Source organism: Stegodyphus dumicola, chromosome X2 (assembly GCF_044657685.1).
Source record: "Stegodyphus dumicola isolate Sdum_Otavi_A_Nest chromosome X2, ASM4465768v1".
Lineage (NCBI taxonomy): Eukaryota > Metazoa > Arthropoda > Arachnida > Araneae > Eresidae > Stegodyphus > Stegodyphus dumicola.
This window is the reverse complement of record NC_140781.1, coordinates 123568024-123586672: the sequence shown is the minus strand read 5'-3', so window position 1 is coordinate 123586672 and position 18649 is coordinate 123568024. Positions and strand designations below refer to the sequence as shown.

The 18649-nt window shown below is 33.5% G+C and overlaps 1 protein-coding gene across 3 annotated transcripts in view; it reads left to right on the top strand.

Annotated features, from left to right (window-relative positions):
• Nucleotides 1-408: 408 nt before the first annotated feature.
• LOC118202760 (E3 ubiquitin-protein ligase PHF7-like) overlaps nt 409-18649 on the top strand; it is a 122993-nt gene continuing 104752 nt past the window's right edge. For 2 of the 3 annotated variants that reach the window (XM_085809860.1, XM_085809858.1), the window contains exon 1: nt 429-650. The gene's annotated coding sequence lies outside the window, so the exon portion shown is untranslated. Of the gene's footprint in view, nt 651-18649 lie in introns of all 3 variants that reach the window. The other variant, XM_085809859.1, reaches the window with a different exon arrangement.

Below are 18649 nucleotides of genomic sequence, written 5' to 3'. Positions count from 1 at the left end.
TATCAACGTACCACAAATTAATCAAACCAAATGAACTACTTCTAGCCAATAAGTACGAAGAAGTTACCATAAAATTAATAAGTTCTTTCTTGTATACCAGTTTTGCACAAAAATTGCTTTTGGAGATCGAAAAATGATGCCAAAAGTTTCTGGTGCAACGGTTCTCTCTGATTGGTTGAATATCTCCAGTTCCCGGCGGGTTTTAGCCGCCCGTGTTTTATAGGAATTTTAAAGGCCAGATAACAAAGATGTGACCAAAAGAAAAGGGCCATATTAAATTTGTTACATAAAAAGAGAACAAATATTAAAAATAAATAATACCTATGCTGGAAAACTACAATTACAAAACAGGTGGAGGCAAAGTTGGGGAAGCCAAACCACGATGAGGGAAAGAGATAAAAACAGAATTAGACGAGGAACAACTAATCTTGAACGGGCGCGCTTCAACAAGAATCTTTCGAATTAACTTGGAAGTAGATTTGCTAGTGTGTAGCTTATCAAAATACAATATCGGGAAGAGGATTAATCTTAAGTTTATAAAAGATATGCCATGAGGTCTGTACATAGTTTTATGGAAATCGCATCTAAGAGAGTTAGACTGAAAGCATGATATTTAATTTTATTGTAGTTCTTTGCAAAAGAATTTAACGGTGTGTACAAGCGAACGCTACTTTTATTCTCTCAGTTTTCATATGAATAGTCATTGGTTTAGTTTAATTCTGATAGCTATTTTCATTAAATTTTCATCTTCGAAGTTTAAATTTGTTTAAGTTAAGGTTTAAATTGTTTAGATGTACGTTGTGTAAATCTAAAATTTGTATTATTACTGCTTTTCTTGTGGAAAATAAACTATCCAATTATATAGCACAGGTAGTTATAATTATTGAAAATTTTAAGATGTATGATTGACTTGAGAATAATTTTTCATGCGAAAACTTGTTTATATATTTATAGATAATTTTCATAGATTTAGATTTGAAGCATTTGTAGTTGAGATTATTTTCCTTTTCTAATACAGTAGGTATATATATTACTGAAACTTGAAATTTGATTATTATACAAGAGTAATATGCATTTTATATATGCATGTAGCATTTTTGTATCTTTTCTATGTTTCTTGGAAGGTTTTGCATTTCTTAGAATTTTACTATTAATTTTTATCATTTCTTATTTCCCTGCTTCGTAGAGATATTAAAAGTACAGCATAAATAAACCTTTATTTCAACATTAGCAGTAAAAGTCTGGGAGGAAAGTGCGGAATCTCGCACTGCTTGGCGCGTTTTTAAGAATTGCACATATGCGGTATCCATGTACACGTCGACATAGTTTCACTTAAAAAACATCCCAGAATTGCACAAAAATGGCATTGCGCACACTCTTGACTTTATCCATGTGCACATCGATCTATTTTCTTTTAAAAAGTCAAAGAAAATTGACAAAAATCTAATTTTTCTTACTCTTGTAAAAAGTGCCAAACAAATAAGTGGGCGATTCTGCACTTTAGCCGAGTCTAGTTCTTGAATCATCTGTAGTACCATTACATTATTATGCAAACACTTGATCTTGCATTCTGTAACACAACAGAAGCTGATATTCCAAAAGAAGAGCTAATTGGAAGGCCTATTTATAACAGTATGAAGGTCAAGATATATTTTGAGTATATAGAGTAGAGATATATATGAGTAAAGTCAAGAGAAATTTTGCAGTCTATAACAGCAAAGTCACAAAAAGAAGATAAAGACTCGAGGAAGAGACAACAAGAATGTTATCTTTCAATTAGTCTTTTCTATGCTAAGTAGTTTATTTTATTACAGGAAGGTTTATAAAACAGCGATTTTTATCATTATTTGCAAATACATGGAATATTTTTAATTTTTCAAAATTCTCCCTTTTTAATGCAAAAATTACACATCCCTACTTATATTTCCTTTTCGGAATTTAAATAAAAGGTAACAGAAAGCCAGTAAGCAATTTGAAGGCTTTTATTCCAAATGTATCAAAAAATAGCATTACTGACAAAAAAATACATTACATAAGCAAATACTCAGGCATGTTTACTTTTGGTGGAAATTAATCTCACTACATATTATACAAAACATGTTAGAAATATTCCTGCCGTAATTAATGCAGATAAGCAGCCGGTAAAAGTTTACAATTGGGTGCCCCTTGTTTTTGGCGATTCTTTTTTGACGCCAGGATCGGCGCCAGGAAGGCACAATTTCAAGATGGCCGCCACACAAAACCAAAATAAGAAGTCAAGGAATTGCAGAAATTCTGTGTCCGTGTACATATCGATCTGTTTTCACTTAAAAAAAATCCCAGAATTGCACAAACTAGGCATTGCGCACTGTCTTAAATTTGTCCATGTACACATCAATCTATTTTCATTAAAAAAAAAAAAAAAAAAAAAAAAACCAGGAAGCTAAAACAAAGTTAAAACTATCATGGTAACCAGAAATGAGGTTTTATCGGCAAAATTTTTAAAAAAATTTGTCGCTAATCGAAGGGGCGACAATTCTACACTAGAGCCTGAATATCTTTAAAAATGGTATTTTGGAGAAGCTTTCCTGTAAGTTTGGCTTTAGAGTTGTACAAATGTGCTTGTGACTATTGACCGACAAAATAATCTGCAGGTATGCATATAGAATTCATTTGTTGTTTTGGATAGCATGTATGTGAATTTATTCAAGCTTTTTAGACACCATTTCATACTTCTGATCAGCATGACCTTTCTCATTTGACAAAATACATTCTATCTTATCCTCCAAATCACCACTGCTTTAGCACTTAAGGCTGATTGATTTCAGAAGACGTGAGCAAATGTATAATTAGATCTTGCTAAATTCTGTATTGGTTTAATAATTTTTAGGCAGAATTCAAAAATAAAAGCCATTTAAATCTTTTATAATACCAAATTTCATTTTCAAAACATTTTGTTAGAAAACATATTCAAGTTATCTTGATATTTGCCGAGAAAAGTAACAGTATGCTTCATATAATCACTCAAATAAATGACAGTTTCAAACTAAAAATTCAGTCTGGTTATAACAAGTGTAACACAAAGTTTTATTGTCAGTTGAAGTGTCTTTAAGTATCTTATATTTTTCATTTTTTTAAGTGTCGAAGAAAAAAATTTTTTTTGTCTGCAATGGTATTTAGTTCTTGTATATAAATGTGTTATGAACAACATTTACTTTATGCATCCAGTATTGATAATGTGGAATATGATGTTCAATAAGTATTCTCAGTAAGTTTAAATAGGCAGTCATGTAGTTAAATTTGGTACGAGACCTTTTTCGGCTGATCTTTAGAATATGGTAACTGGTAGTTTGGCGACATTTTGGAGGCGATAAAGGTTACTACCTGGGACTTTGGTAATAATGTGAGCAGTACTCAGTTCCGATTACGCATTATTTTGTGTGAGGGAAATGAGAGATCATGGGATGTGTCATGTGATATTAATGGACGAATTACGGTTTTTTAATCGGAAAAGGGGGGAATTTGGAAAAATATCTGTGGCTGTATATTATTTTGTATTAAGCTTCATTGTGTGTTGTGTGAAGTAGGGTTGAATAATTTTGGGGTTGTATGGTGCTGTCTAAAGTGAAAAATCGTATGAAGGTTTTAAACATCTTGCTGTGAACCACAAATATTATTTTAAAGATCCGGAAACAGATGCACATACCAATACAATAGAGGGCACATGGAGTGCTATAAAAAGCACCATTCCGAGGCATTGTGATAAAGAGAATTTTGCTTTTTATTTAGCGGAGAAAGTGTGGAGGAGAAAATCGTTCAATAATTTTATTGAATACATAATAAAAGTGTATCCACCATGTAAGCAAGATTCTGAAGAAGATTAGGTAAGTTAGTATTTTTAATTATTTGATGATATTATTTTTATGCGTTGTTCTAAATGTAAGGTGGAAGTAAAGTAATTTGGTATTATTGGGAAAATTGTTATTAGCAATGATTTAGTTTAAAGTAATTAGGATTGTAAGCTAATTTTTATTAATTTAATATATGTGCTTATTTATATTTTAAGTAGTGTTTCTGAATTTAATTATATTTTAATTAAATGATAGTTATTTTGTGAATTTTATGTTTGTAGGAATTTGGTATATGTTTTAGTTGAAGTAAACGTGCATGGAAATAATTTAAATATTTGACACTAAGTATTTGTAATGTTTGTGGTATGAATTCGTTGGTGACGTTTATAATATAATAGATAATTTAGAGGTAAAAGTTTTTGGATATTTTATTTATTTTATACGTGGAAATGTTCATATTTGGAAAGGGTATATACTTTTTCGTTATTAGGTAATTTCATATATGTTCTTTTTAACGGGTTTAAAGATTCAGAAAATTGTCGTGCATTTTCGTGAAATTTTTCTAACTTATGAGAAAAAAGCAGTGTACATGGATATGGGGAAGAGTGTGCGCAATGCCATTTTTGTGCAATTCTGGGACTTTTTTTTTAAGAAAAAATAAGTCGACGTGTACATGGTTTAGTGATATTTTAATTAAATGATAGTTATTTTGTGAATTTTATGTTTGTAGGAATTTGGTATACGCTTTAGTTGAAGTAAACGTGCATGGAAATAATTTAAATATTTGACACTAAGTATTTGTAATGCTTGCGGTATGAATTCGTTGGTGACGTTTATAATATAATAGATGATTTAGAGGTAAAAGTTTTTGGATATTTTATTTATTTTATATGTGAAAATGTTCATATTTGGAAAGGGTTCATATTTGGAAAGGGTTGGAAATTGTTCATGTTTTACTTTTTCGCGATCAGGTAATTTCATATATGTTCTTTTTACCGGGTTTAAAGATTCAGAAAATTGTCATGTGTTTTCGTTAAATTTTTCTAATTTATGAGAAAAAAGCAGTGTACATGGATATAGTGAAGACTGTGCGCAATGCCATTTTTGTGTAATTCTGGGATGTTTTTTTAAGTAAAAATAAATTGATGTGTACATGGTTTATGTGTATGTGTTATTTTGAAAAATGCGTAAGGAGTATGGTATTGTGCACTTTTTCCCAATTTTGCAGTGAATATTTGTCATGATTAAGCAGTTTTGTTAGATAAAATTTCTAGCATAGGTGTAATTTGGCTAGTAGATTGTTTGAAGAAGTGTTCAGTAGATAAAAAGAAAAGAAACATGTCTTTACTTCGTGAAGACAAAATGGCGGCGGGAAAAAAAAATAGAGGGTTGTTGTAGGAGAGTTGGTCGCCAAATTTTCGCCAAAAAATTGTGAAGTTACCATAATCTAAAGATCAACCCCTTTTTCTTGTAAATATTTTATTTCGTATTCTTTCAATGTGTTAACTATTGCTTTAGAGAAAGTAGGAAAATTATCAGCTTTTAAAAAACTAGTACTTTCCAAGATCAGGACTCATTTATTTCTGAATTACGTAGTAGTATTCAATAAGGCTTCTAATGTACACTTTCCTTGCTTGTTAGGATAGAGGTTATAAGATTCAGGGGTGTTTGTGCTCCAGGGAAACCCCGGAATTCCGGGGATTTTGAACTTTGATACCCGTAAATTCCAGAGATTGTCGTTCAAAAGGAAGTAGGAATAATAATGAATTATTTATTTTGATCTGGGTAATTTTGTTAGCTTTGAAAGCAGAAAATGCAAGGTCAGTGTGTGTGGTGAAAACTTTTCCTTTCTTTCTCCAGAGGCAGTGATAATGCGTGAAAAGGGGGAAAAAACTTTTTTGTCCTTTCCTTATTGCGAGTTATGACTCATTCCCCTGGTTCTCGGACATTCTCTTCTGGATTCTTTTCGTCAAGTAGGTGCGGCAGAAAATAAAGGAAGAGACTTCGTTCGACCAGATGTGCGATCACGTGACTCTGGGTTCAAAGGTCTTATCTCTCCTGGTGTGGTGCCAATAAGTAGAGAAGGGGGATTTTTCGCCGTATTAGCTATTTGTCATTGATCGCTTCTCAACTTTTTTTTCTCCGCTGTGTAAAATTTTCGTTTCATTTATTGATGCACGTGTAAATTTTTCGTTTCGTTTATTGAAATATTTTTTTAATTTATGTACGCAAGAGAATTTCACTATGAAATTTCTCGATATAAATAGTGATATTATACAATTAGAAGAAGGTGTCCGGAATGCATTTAGGTGGAATTGGATTGAACGGAGAGATGGTAATGGGGATACCATTGGCACATGGTGCAAGAAAATAAATGTTGCTGGACAAGCATATTGTGTTTTTTGTAACTCACTGCTGAAGTATGGTGGGGAAGGATTCAAGGCTTTCACAAATCATTCTAAAACTGTGATGCACATAAAATATTCAAAGTGCATTCATTAGACATTCAATGACTTTAAGTAATTATGCTAATTCAAAAAATACTGATGACTTACTGGAGACTGATGCTCGGCCATTGGATATAGTGACAAGAAAAGCACGCCAAGAGGTATTAATAACTTCGTTTATCGCCGAGAATTCTCTTTCTTTCAATGTAGCTCCCAATTTAATTGAACTCTGCAAACAGTTGAGCCGCGATCAGACGGCACTAAACTCGTTGGAAATGTCCAGGACTACTGCATGTTAAAAGATGAAATATGGGCTCGCAAAAACTATTAAGGAAAATATCATTAAAACTTTAAAGGAGACTCCATTTTCTCTAAATTTGGATGAAAGTACTAGCAATGCTCAAGAAAGTATACTGGCAATATTGGTGCAGTTTTATGACAACAATCAAAATGAAGTTGTAGTTCATCATTTTGCATCTCTAAAGATGGAATCTTGCAATTCAGAAGCTGTTTTTATAGCATTTGTTAATACTATTGAAGATAATAATATTCCATGGGCAAACTTAATTAGTGTATTAATGGACTCATGTAACACCATGCGTGGAAAAAAAAAAAGGGTGTTGAAACCAGACTATGATCAAACAAAGCACCCCACTTATTAGATATTGATGGTGACACATGTCACACAGCTAATAACTGTGCAAAAAAATTTGCTTCATGTTTTGATAGATACTTAGAAGATTTGTTTGATGACATCTATTTTGATATGAAAAGCTGCAGTAAAAGAGAAAATTTTTTCAAAATCTGTGAATCCCTTGCCATTAAAAAACTTAAGCCCTTGAAGAGACCAGACCATAGGTGGGTGTACATTTTATGTGTTTTAGAAAGAATCAAAGATCTGTGGAATGCTCTTATTGCATTTTATTTTCACTACTTGGATAAAACTGATAAAGGGGATTATTTTTCTTAGGTTGAAACTGTATACAATAAAAGAAATATTTCTGCAGCTCAGAAAAAAATTGTTGAAGGGGTATATTCTTGCTTGCATTCCCAAAAACTCACAAAGGATGCTTTAGCTCGGAGAAAAAGAATACTAAATGGGTTATTTGTTATGCAAAACAAAACTTTATTGCATATGGCATTATATTCAGCAGTATTACCAGAGTTCAACACATATATTAAATTATTTGAAACAAAAAAAAAAAAAAAAAAAACAATGCTTCATTTAATACATTCCAGTATTTATAAATTGATGGCAAAATTTTTCTCTTTTTTTATGAAGCCAGAAAATATAGAGTGCAAATCTTATAATGATTTATTAAAGGTTGATGTCACAAATCCAGAATTCCATCTACCTAGCAAAGTAATATTTACTGGTGCAGAAGCTTCCACTCTCCTGAAGAAATTATCAAAAAATCATCCAATAGCAAAATAATTCCAAATTTCTCTGATGAAAGCTTATACTAATACAGCACAGCATATGAAACAGAAATTACCCCTTAAAAATTCACATCTAATTAGTTTTACAGCATTAGATCCAGAGCTAAGAGGTAAAACCAGTACAATATTAGCTTTTGAAAAATTATCATCTTTTATGTCCCATATTTTTAGTGATAATGAAAAGTCAAAAGTAGAAGCTGAAATAAGGTTATACCAAAGTGATATTGATATCACCAAAGAAATGCTCTACACATCTGATGAAAGTGGAAATCAAGTCAAGTTTACAATTGATAAATATTGGTCTAAAGTTTTTAATTTAAAAGATGATTTCACAAATGATTATAAGTATCCTACATTGGCTAAATTGGTCAAAGCCTGCCTTAGCTGCTTCTATGGCCCATTAATGGAAAGTGCATTCAACTTAATGGATACACTTGTCACTGACTATAGAACCTCTCTTAAAATTGATTCCCTAGATGCAGTGCAGATTATTAAATATGATTTAATGGCTTCTAAAGAAATCTCATGTGAAAAATATGGCTAAAAAAATCCAATGACTGAACCAATTCACAAAGATCTCTTACTGAATATTAACAGAAGTTGGAAAACATATCAAGAGGACTTAAAAACATGTATTTCAGATGAGTCACCTATAAAAGTCTCTGAAAAACCTTCTACATTAGCAGAAAAGCAAACTGCTTCTACCTCTGCATGTGCAGTTCTCGAGGAAATTTCTTCAACTGTAAATGAGGAAAATAAAAGTCAACCTTCCTGCAATTCTGAAGTTCACCACAAAAGAAAGACAAGCCCACAAACATCAGAAAATAAAAAAAAACCAGCAGAAATTAGATAATTTTTTTTTAAAGAATTAATTCAGGTAATTTAAAATATTTACATAAAATGTAGTAGTTTATATGTTTGAAAATTTATGGTTATTAATTTTGCAAAAAAAGTAATTCATTGAACTTTTATAATTAGGTCATTCAATACTTCATAATTGTAATTTTTCATTTCTCTCCCCCCCCTTCTCGAAACTCCAAAATGTCAGTAAGTAAGTCCGTAAAAGTTTCAGGGGATTTTTTGGGGTCCCACAAACACCCCTGGATGTTTCATCAACCACTGAAACTACCTATCCGTCAATTGCTTGTTTATTGTTTCTTTCTCATGTTAATGGTGTAAAGCTACAAGAGTATCTGCCTAAGAGGAGATATGCCTTTGCTCTTATTTATGCTACAGATAGGGGGGGAAAAAAAAAAACGTAAAAACAACCGTACGGTCAGTCTGTTACCCTGGGTTTGAACTGAAACCAGTTCAAAATATTAGTGGCCTTAACCACTTGGTCACTGGTGGGGTGCCTCTTTGTCAAAATATAAGCAAAGTGTTTTCAAAATATCTCCAGAAGGAAGATTACCAGAACCAGACAAAATTTTTCTAAATACTCAAGCATTGCTGGGCAATTTAATTTATGCAGTGGAATACTGAATTTTTAAACGTTTTCACCAAATCCCCTTTTTCTATTTTGGCATGTTCTTGCATTTATGGGCTTGTATAGGTTGAGTGTATTTTTCTTTTTTAAATGGCTAATAGTAGTTATGTATTTTATTATACTAGTCTTTTCTGACCTTCTAAATGAGTCTTACAGTGATTATATATAATGATAGCTATGTAATATAATTATAAAAATCCCTTATTCTTTCAATTATTTCCATTTTATTCTGCCTTATTTTCATAATTTATAATCACTAAATTATGTATTTAGAAAGCAAAGTAAAAGCAGTGCATGTGTATTCCATATTTTGGTATTACTGGGATAGAGCCAATCTTGAATTTTGGGAAAAGGTGACCATTTGTTGAAACAGAGTTTGGTTGGAGTAGAATGAAGGATGCCCCTTGTTATTATCGCGGAGTTGTTGTTTCATTTATTGCCAGGTTGTTGTTTCATTTTCGCCAAGTTGTTGTTTCCTTTGTACTAACCTGAGTAGATGAATGCTATGGAAATCCTCTTTTGACGTAATCGATTACGTGTTGCCTTAAATTTTGAATGAGGGGAGGGGGAAAGATTTGTAATGCCTTGTGGTGTATGTTGGTTAGGTAGTACATTGCTTGTTTTGTGGTTTAAACAATAGAATTGCTGAATGTTGTAAAATTAATTTGAATTTCTGTAAGATTTAGAACGAAAGGGGAAAAGTGCAATAATTGACTGGTGTGTAAATGAAGGTTTACTTAATAGCCATTATAAATGTCCTGTTTGTAAGAAGGAAATGTGTATGGTTGAACGTCGTAGTATATCAACCCTACGGAGGATATTTTTTTCTATTTTTGTGAATTTATGGCGATGCCGATATATGGATTCTAGTTCAGATAATTTTAGGAAGTTTTTGGATGCTGTTAAATTTTGCCACAGTTTGAAGGACTCTGAAATTTCTAAATAAGGTAAGTGCTTATTTGCTTTGTTGTAGTGCTTAGATGCATAAGATGAATTTCCTTTTTTATATTATTTTATTGTTTGATTTAAAATGTAGTTCATTGAGATTCTGTATTTTTTATTTGGCTCTATTGTAGAATTGGTTGCTCCTTAAGAAAATAGATCGATTTATACATGAACAAAGGGAGTGCGCAATGTCAAGTTCGTGCAATTCTCCGATTTTTTTTTTTAAGTGAAAAAGGGTCAATGTGTCCACGGATACCGAATTAGGGCAATTCTTTGACTTACTATTTTGTCTTCATGTAGCAACGATTTTTGGCACAAAAATTGCAGCTACGCAAAGCTAAAATAACTAGTCAAAGAACTGCACAAACTTGGTATCCATGTACTGCCAAAATTCGCCAAGGTGCAGCCATAAGTATATTTTAGGCCAAAAATCGCCACTACATGAAGCCAAAATAAAAGAATTACATAAACTCCGTATCCATATACACATCGGCTTATTTTAAAAAAAATCGGAGAATTGCACAAACTAGGCTTTGCGCCCTCCCTTTGTTCATGTACACATCGAACTATAATCGCTTAAAAAGTCAAAGGAGCAGCGGAGGGGAAATATTATATATATATATAATCTCCATAAACTACATTTAAAACCAAACAATAAAATAACATAAAAAAGGAAAACCTCTTATGCATTTAAGCACTACACGAAACTAATATCCACATACCTTATTTAGAAATTTCTTCGTCTTCAGTCTGTGGCACACAAAATTCTTTAATAGCATCCAAAAACTTCCTAAAATTATATGAACTCGAATCTATATCTCGGCGTCACCACATAAGTTCACAAAATAAGAGTAAAAAATATCCTAATGAGCACCGTTATCCTCAGATGTTCGACCATACGCATTTTCTTCGTACAAGCAGGACACTTATAATGGCTACTAAGTAAACCTTCATTTTGACACCAGTCAATTAACGCTCTTTTCCCCTTTCGTTCTAAATCGTACAGGAACTTCAAATTAATCTTACTACATTCAGCCATTCTACCGTCTAAACAACAAAACAAGCAGAGTACTTCCTAACCAACACGCACCACAAAAGCCCTTACGAAACATCCTATGATTCAAAATTTCCCAGAATAATGCAACCAGTTATGTCATAATAGGGTTTCCATAACATTCAGCTACTGAGGTTACTATAAATGAAACAACAACTTGGCGATAAATGAAACTAAAACTTCGCGATAATACAAGGTGTACCCTTCAGTCTACTCTAACCTATATTTTTATCCAGAATTTCTCTAAAACAGGTTAATTTTTTCATGTAATAGAATACCTGATTTAAATTCATATCATTATAAAAAGATCAACATTTCTTTTAGCACTTTACATAAACATACACACATATATACAGTACAAATTCCAAGATCCGGATGGCCAACAACCAGACCTTAAAGACACCAACAACATTTTTTTTAGGAATTTTTTTTAATACTTTACGCATGTGCATTTGATCCCCCCCCCCCGCATGTGGAGAATCCCGATTCTTGATTTCACTTCGGTACTTGTTTTCAATTGTACTAAGAATATTATTAGCACATTGGGAAGGATGTTGTCTCATTGTGGCTCCAGAATTGTTTCTTAGTTTCGTTTCATCTCAAACATTATCATCTATTTCATTTTTATCCTCACCCTCTAAATCACTTTCATTTTCACTTTCTTCTAAAATTACATTATTTTTAAGCAATTCTAAATTATTCAGATAAGAAACAATTCGGGTGTCTAAGTCATCTTGTGTCCCAGAGCTATCAATGCATAAAACATTGGGCCCACCAGCGGCCGAGCGGTTAAGTCGCTGAACACTGGTAGTTCGGTCCGAGGTTCGAATCCTGCGAACGGGCTGGCTGCATGGGTGTTTTCGTGGTTTTCCCCATGTGTAACGTGTATACGAGCCAGTTTCCCTTAGAAAGTCCTCCACGAAGGCATCCCTCCTCTTAGGCAGATAGCCCTCGAGGCTTTGCCATAAACACACACACACACACATATAAAACATTGGCAATGGAAATTAATTCGTAAGTCTGAAAATCTTGTTTGATTTTCTCTAGTTTTTCATTAAGTTCTTTACTGTTCTCTGCTAAAGAGAAACCACTAAATTGTCTTAATCTTTTTCGATTATTTCTGTCGCCCACATGATTAAATATTGTTTTGTGTAATAATTTTATATTATGTGCTTTCTCACTTTTCAGGTCATCTTCCATTCCCGGCACATCAATAAGAAACATAGTTAATAAAATTGAGAAAATCACTCACTTCATATAATGGTAATCTGCGATGTTCCTGACTATAATACGGAAACTGAAACGAAACAAAGAACTTCCATACCATCCAATAGATCACGAAAGGTGTCCACAAAGCGCGAGTACAAACAGGTTATGTCCGATGGATTTTTGGCCACAATTCACCACTTTACATCGAGTACTGTTAAAAATTATTCCACAGTTTTTAATAGAGCTGCACACTATTTACTCACTATTACACAGTTTCGATTCAGGTAAATTAGCATACATTCCTACGAGTTTGACGAGGTTTTTGTTCGAAACAAAGCTCATTGTACATCGTAGAATAATACAGCAGAGCAACAGTAAATCTTCAAAACTGGTAGTAATCCAGGAAAGCAGGTAAAATTACAGTTCCTTCGAGTGCTAAATCCCACTTCTGAGAAAATTTTGTGGGGATAAACGATGAACAAATTAATTAACGAAAGACATTTTAATTAGACAAAAGATTATTATATAAATTTAATATTTATGAGAATTCAAAAATTAATGATTCGTCAAAGCTTGTTTTAAACTGAAGCAGAGTCTCTGCTCCCACGTCAATCGTCTATCATCTCAAAATGGTAATTTCCCTAATTTTGCTTGGCACCTTTGGAGCTCGTAGTAGTAGAGAGAATGACGTCATGGCATCTGGATTTCTTCACAGCTCCAAGTGCACTAGATTCTCGGCCATCCGAGGGTGAACTGGCCCTCCAGGACATTGCAAAATACAACAAAACAAACAAGCAAAAAAAAAAAAAATTTACAAAGCAACAAGCAAGGATATACAATAACAGAAATAAATGTTCGTGAAAGTTTTAAAGCGCCGTCCATTTCTTGAGGAATTTGTCACATGCTGTAGTGCACATGGGTCCCTTGTGGCACCCTTCCTTTATTACGTTATAGGTGTTGCCACCCTTAACTTTTGTGATCTTATAAGGTCCGAAATACTTCGTTCTTAATTTTAAGTGTGGTCTGAATCTGAGTCCTTTTGATTGCTACTAAGTCACCAATTTTGTACGGCTGTGCTTGTCTCTTGGCATTATATGTCTTTTTATTTTCCTGTTTAACTTGGAAAATTTGCTCTTGGCTTGCTTTCGTAATTCTTCTCTTTTGAGACTCGAATTGAGATAGAAACTCGCTCTCTATCAGTTCTTTGAGCTGAACGGTGCCCTTACTGTTAATTTTAGTACCGAAGAGTAATTCGAACAGAGTGGTGTTAATGCCTCTCTGACACGTTGGGTTAAGCGTTCTCTGAACTTCGTGTGTATGTTTATACCATTCGGTTGGTTTTTTTTTAAGGACAATTTCGCTAAGACTGGTGTGATGACTTGGTTGATTCGTTCGACTTGTCCATTTGCTCTCGGCAGGCCTGTGGTGATTAGATGATGTTTAATATCTTCTTTAGCACAGTAATAAGAAAACTCACTGGAAATGAAAGCTGTTCCTCTATCAGAAGTGATCTGCCAAGGGCTTCCAAAAATGGCCTTCTGATTCTCTAACTTCACTATCACCTCGGCTGAGGTCGTAGATTTTGTTGGATAAATCCAAGTAAATTTAGTAAACCCGTCGACCACTACTAATATGTGCTTGTAGTTTTTATGGGTACTTTCCAGTGCTATCCAAGTGATAGGTATGCAACGCAATGTCCTCCTTGAATTGCAGATGTAAAAATCCTTCCTTTTTCTCAGTTTTGCAATTTATTAAGATGCAATGAACACAATTGGCGATAATGTTTTCTATCTTCTGCCGAAGTTTGGGAATGAAATAGTATTCATCCAGGTGTTTCTCTGCATGCTTGATACCGGTGGGCCCTTTCTCGTGAGCATCTTTTATGATTTCAGTCTGCATACTTTCTGGTATGACTATCAATTCTCTAATGTCAATAAACTTGTATAGTACGCCATTTCTATTACAGTAATTTTCATAATTTGAGGTTTTCAATAATTCCTTAATGGTTTTTACTTCAGTGTCATTTTCTTGGGCAAGTTTTAATTTAGATAGGATATTCGCAACAGAAACACATAACACGTTTACAGGAGCTCTACTTAGAGCATCTATATGTGTCATTCTAACACCTTTACGATGCTCTATAATATAATCGAATTCCTGTAACAACAGAGCCCAACAAGCAACACACTAGCTAAATCTCTTTTTTCCGCCGTCAGTTAAAATGCTGAACAGTCTGTCACTATCTTAAATGAAATTCCCAAAAGGTAAAAACGAAATGTTTTCAGTGCTTCTATGATCGTGAGAACTTTCAACTCATAACTTGAATACTTTTTCTCTGCATCAGATGTTTTCCTACTCATAAAATAAGTGGGGTGAAAACTGCTGTCACCTGGGGGTTTCTGTATTAGAATTGCCTTATATCCATCTATGCTGGCATCTGTGTGTAGTTCGGATTCATAATAAGGGTTATAAATTGCAAGTTCAGGCTTCTCAGCTAGAGCTGATTTCAAACGATTGAATGCAATCCTTTGTTCTTCACCGAATTCGAACTTATTACCCTTTTTTAGCAGGTCGCTAAGTGGCTTGGCAATTATATAGTATTTAGGAATAAATTTTCTGAAATATCCAGTTAACCCAAGCAAACTTTGAATCTGTTTTAAATTAGATGGTTCAGGGAAATTTATAATGGCATGCGTCTTCAAGGTGGATAGGAAAATTTTACCCTCTTCTATGACATGGCCTAAAATGTGACATCATTTCTTTAAGAGCTGGGATTTTTTTAAAATTTATTTCCAACCTGTATTCACTTGCTAGATTTAAAACTTGACTCATTCTCTCGATTCTCTCTTTGTATGAGGCAGACAAAATGATGCTATTGTCCATATACGGCAAAAGAATGCCATCGTTAACTAAGGGTCAAAAAATGGTATTTATGAATCTCTGGAATACAGCTGGTGAGTTACAGAGTCCGAATAGAACTTTCAAAAAATGGTACTGTCCTTCGTGCGTAACAAATGATGTGTACTTCCGACTTTCCTTCTCGACGCCCATGTGAAAAAAGCCATTTTTGAGATTAATAGTGCTGAAAACACGTGCTTCTTGAAGGCAGTCTAGGATATCCTTAATCAGGGGAAGGAGAAATCTATACTTTACGACAACTTTGTTTAAATGATGATAATCAATGCAGACTATTGGTGTTTCATCCTTCTTTTTAATGATGAACAATGGGCTGGAATATTCCGAAGAACTCTTTTCTATAATTCCTGACTTTAGCCATTCAGATATTTGGGTTTCAACAATTTTCTTTTCCTCAAACGGTAATCTACGCGGTTGATGCGATACTGGTTCATTATTTTTAACACAAATTTTTAGTTGTGTGTCCATAGATTTGGTTTTACGTGGCATCTAGTTCAAAACTAACTGTTGAACAGTATCTTTAAAGCAGTTTGGAACACTAGGTGCAGTGTTTATTTAGTTTTCGTTACTAATAGAGGGACTGGAAAGTAATGTTGCTTTCTTACATTAAATTCAAACGAATACTTTTTTAACAAGTTTTAATTTTAAATCAATACTATAATCACCCTCGTTATCAACAGCCTTTTGCCATCTAATCTGCAGATTTTCAATCCCGGACCGATAAAAATCAATTGGTTTTTGTGTAAAATATCTCGAGACGACATTTTGGACATCATCCAAATTTTCAAATTTTTTGCTTTAAGAAAATGTAGGGGTCCGAATAAATGGAAATCCAATGCTGCGATATCGGCCGAGTATGGCAGTACCTCTCACCCCAATTCATTAATTTGTTCCAGTGTTCGGCTTGCACAGTGCGATCTTACATTTTCATGTTGCAGAATGATGCCTTTTCTGTTCACAATTAAAGATTGGTTCACTGCATCCAATTGTTCACAATAAAGGTCTGCATTAACAGTTTGTCCAGGTTTCAGCAATTCAAAATGAACAATTCCGCGAATACTCCATCAAACACCCAGAAGCGCCTTTTCAGGATGTAAACCCTATTAAAACTGCCTTTTGAGTTTTGAATTATCATATAGGACTTATTTGTTTCGTCTCCACTAATCAAACGATCAAAAAAACGGTTCTGTATGGTGCCGTTAAAGCAATACGTTACATGTGATGGATATGGCTTTGTCGGACAGATTATGGAGGACTCAAACACCTGCTTTGCTTATTTTTCCATTCTGCTTTAAATGTTCTTGGTTGGTCCACCAAGGTTGGTTAAGAGTGGTTGACATGGATTTGCTTCCACTTCTACCCTTAGCATGTTGTTGTCAACATGCGCAAAAACAACATTACTTTCTGGTCCCCCTATTAGCTAGGTCAACAGGCAAAACAGATACAATATTTACTTCCTCTATCCTCTGTGACTTATACTTTATGGTAATCCCATTTTCGTTTATTAATATTTCACCTTTCAATATTACGTTTAAGCCTAAAATGCCTTCATGTGTCATCACATTGTTGTCTACAACATAAATATCTGCAGTACACTGGAAATCATTAATTTTAATATTACCTTTAAAGAAGCCTAGAGGCTTTACTTGACATTTACCGAACCCACTCAGCGTTGAGCTTACGGGCACGAGCCCTTCGGTATTTAATTTATGAAAAATAGATCTACGTAACAAAGTAGTTTGACTTCCTGTGTTTATTAACACGGTTACATATACATCATTAATTTTTACTTCTTTGGTCAACTTTGAGACTACATCAATATTCACAGTTGCTACTTATGGTTTTGAGTTCGTATTTGAGCATTCGGAACTTTAGTGCCCAAATTCTTTACATTTAAAACACTTGGCACCCTTATCTTTATGAACACATTTTTCGGAAATATGACCGCTTTCACCGCAGTTGAAACAGGTTGTATTACGTTTAATCTCAGGAAGTGTTCCTCTACTATCGGTTAAATTACGCTTTATTTGGTTAACAAAATTGTTTGAGTCATATTTATATCTAGATTCAATTTTTTTTGTTTACTTTCAAATTTTGTTTTTGACGTTCGTGACTTTTTCTCATCATGACATATGTGTTGATAAAGCTTCAACTTGTTCTTAAAATCAGTTAATGTTTGTGACCCATACAAGCAAGATTTTTTAAACGCAAATCCTGGTATATCATCTATAACATATCATATTAAAGCAACATCTTCAATTTGACCATTTTCAGCAATTCCCTTCATATTAAAAAAAAATTTCATCAAACGCTTCATTGCTCTTCATTTTTTGTTTTGATAATAACTCGTGCAGTTCGGCCGAATTGCAGCTGGACCGGAATTCATCAAGAATAGCATTCTTAAAAACTTGCCATGAGTTCAACTTTGGTTCACTAAGGACAAATAGTTTTCCTTTGCCTGTCATCAGGCATTTAACAAAAATCAGTTGTAAATCATTCAACCGAAAAATGGTAGCTGCATCTTCAAAATTTTCGACCCAACTACTGACATTTTCGTGGCTTTGGCCATCAAATTGAGCAACAAAAGATTTGATGTCTTCAATAGTAACATTTATATTACAGTTATGAAATACGTTCGACTTGTTTTCAATTGTACTAAGAATATTATTAGCACATTCGGAAGGAAGTTGTCTCATTGTGGCACCAGAATTGTTTCTTAGTTTCATTTCATCTCAAACATTATTATCTATTTAATTTTCATCCCCACCATCCTCACCCTCTGAATCACTTTCATTTTCACTTTCTTCTAAAATTACATTATTTTTTGCTAAGTCATCTTGTGTCCCAGAGCTATCAATGCATAAAACATTGGCAATGGAAATTAATTCATAAGTCTGAAAATCTTGTTTGATTTTTTCTAGTTTTTCATTAAGTTCTTTACTCTTCTCTGCTAAAGAGAAACCACTAAATGGTCTTAATCTTTTTTTGATTATTTCTGTCGCCCACATCGTTAAATATTGTTTTGTGTAATAATTTTATATTATGTGCTTTCTCACTTTTCAGGTCATCTTCCATTCCCGGCACATCAATAAGAAACATAGCTAATAAAATTGAGAAAATCACTCGCTTCATATAATGGTAGTCCACAATGTTCCTGGCTATAATCTGGAAACTGAAACGAAACAAAATACTTCTATACCATCCAATAGATCACGAAAGGTGTCCACAAAGAGCGAGTACAAACAGGTTATGTCCGATGGATTTTTGGCCACAATTCACCACTTGACATCGAGTACTTAAAAATTATTCCACAGTCTTTAAT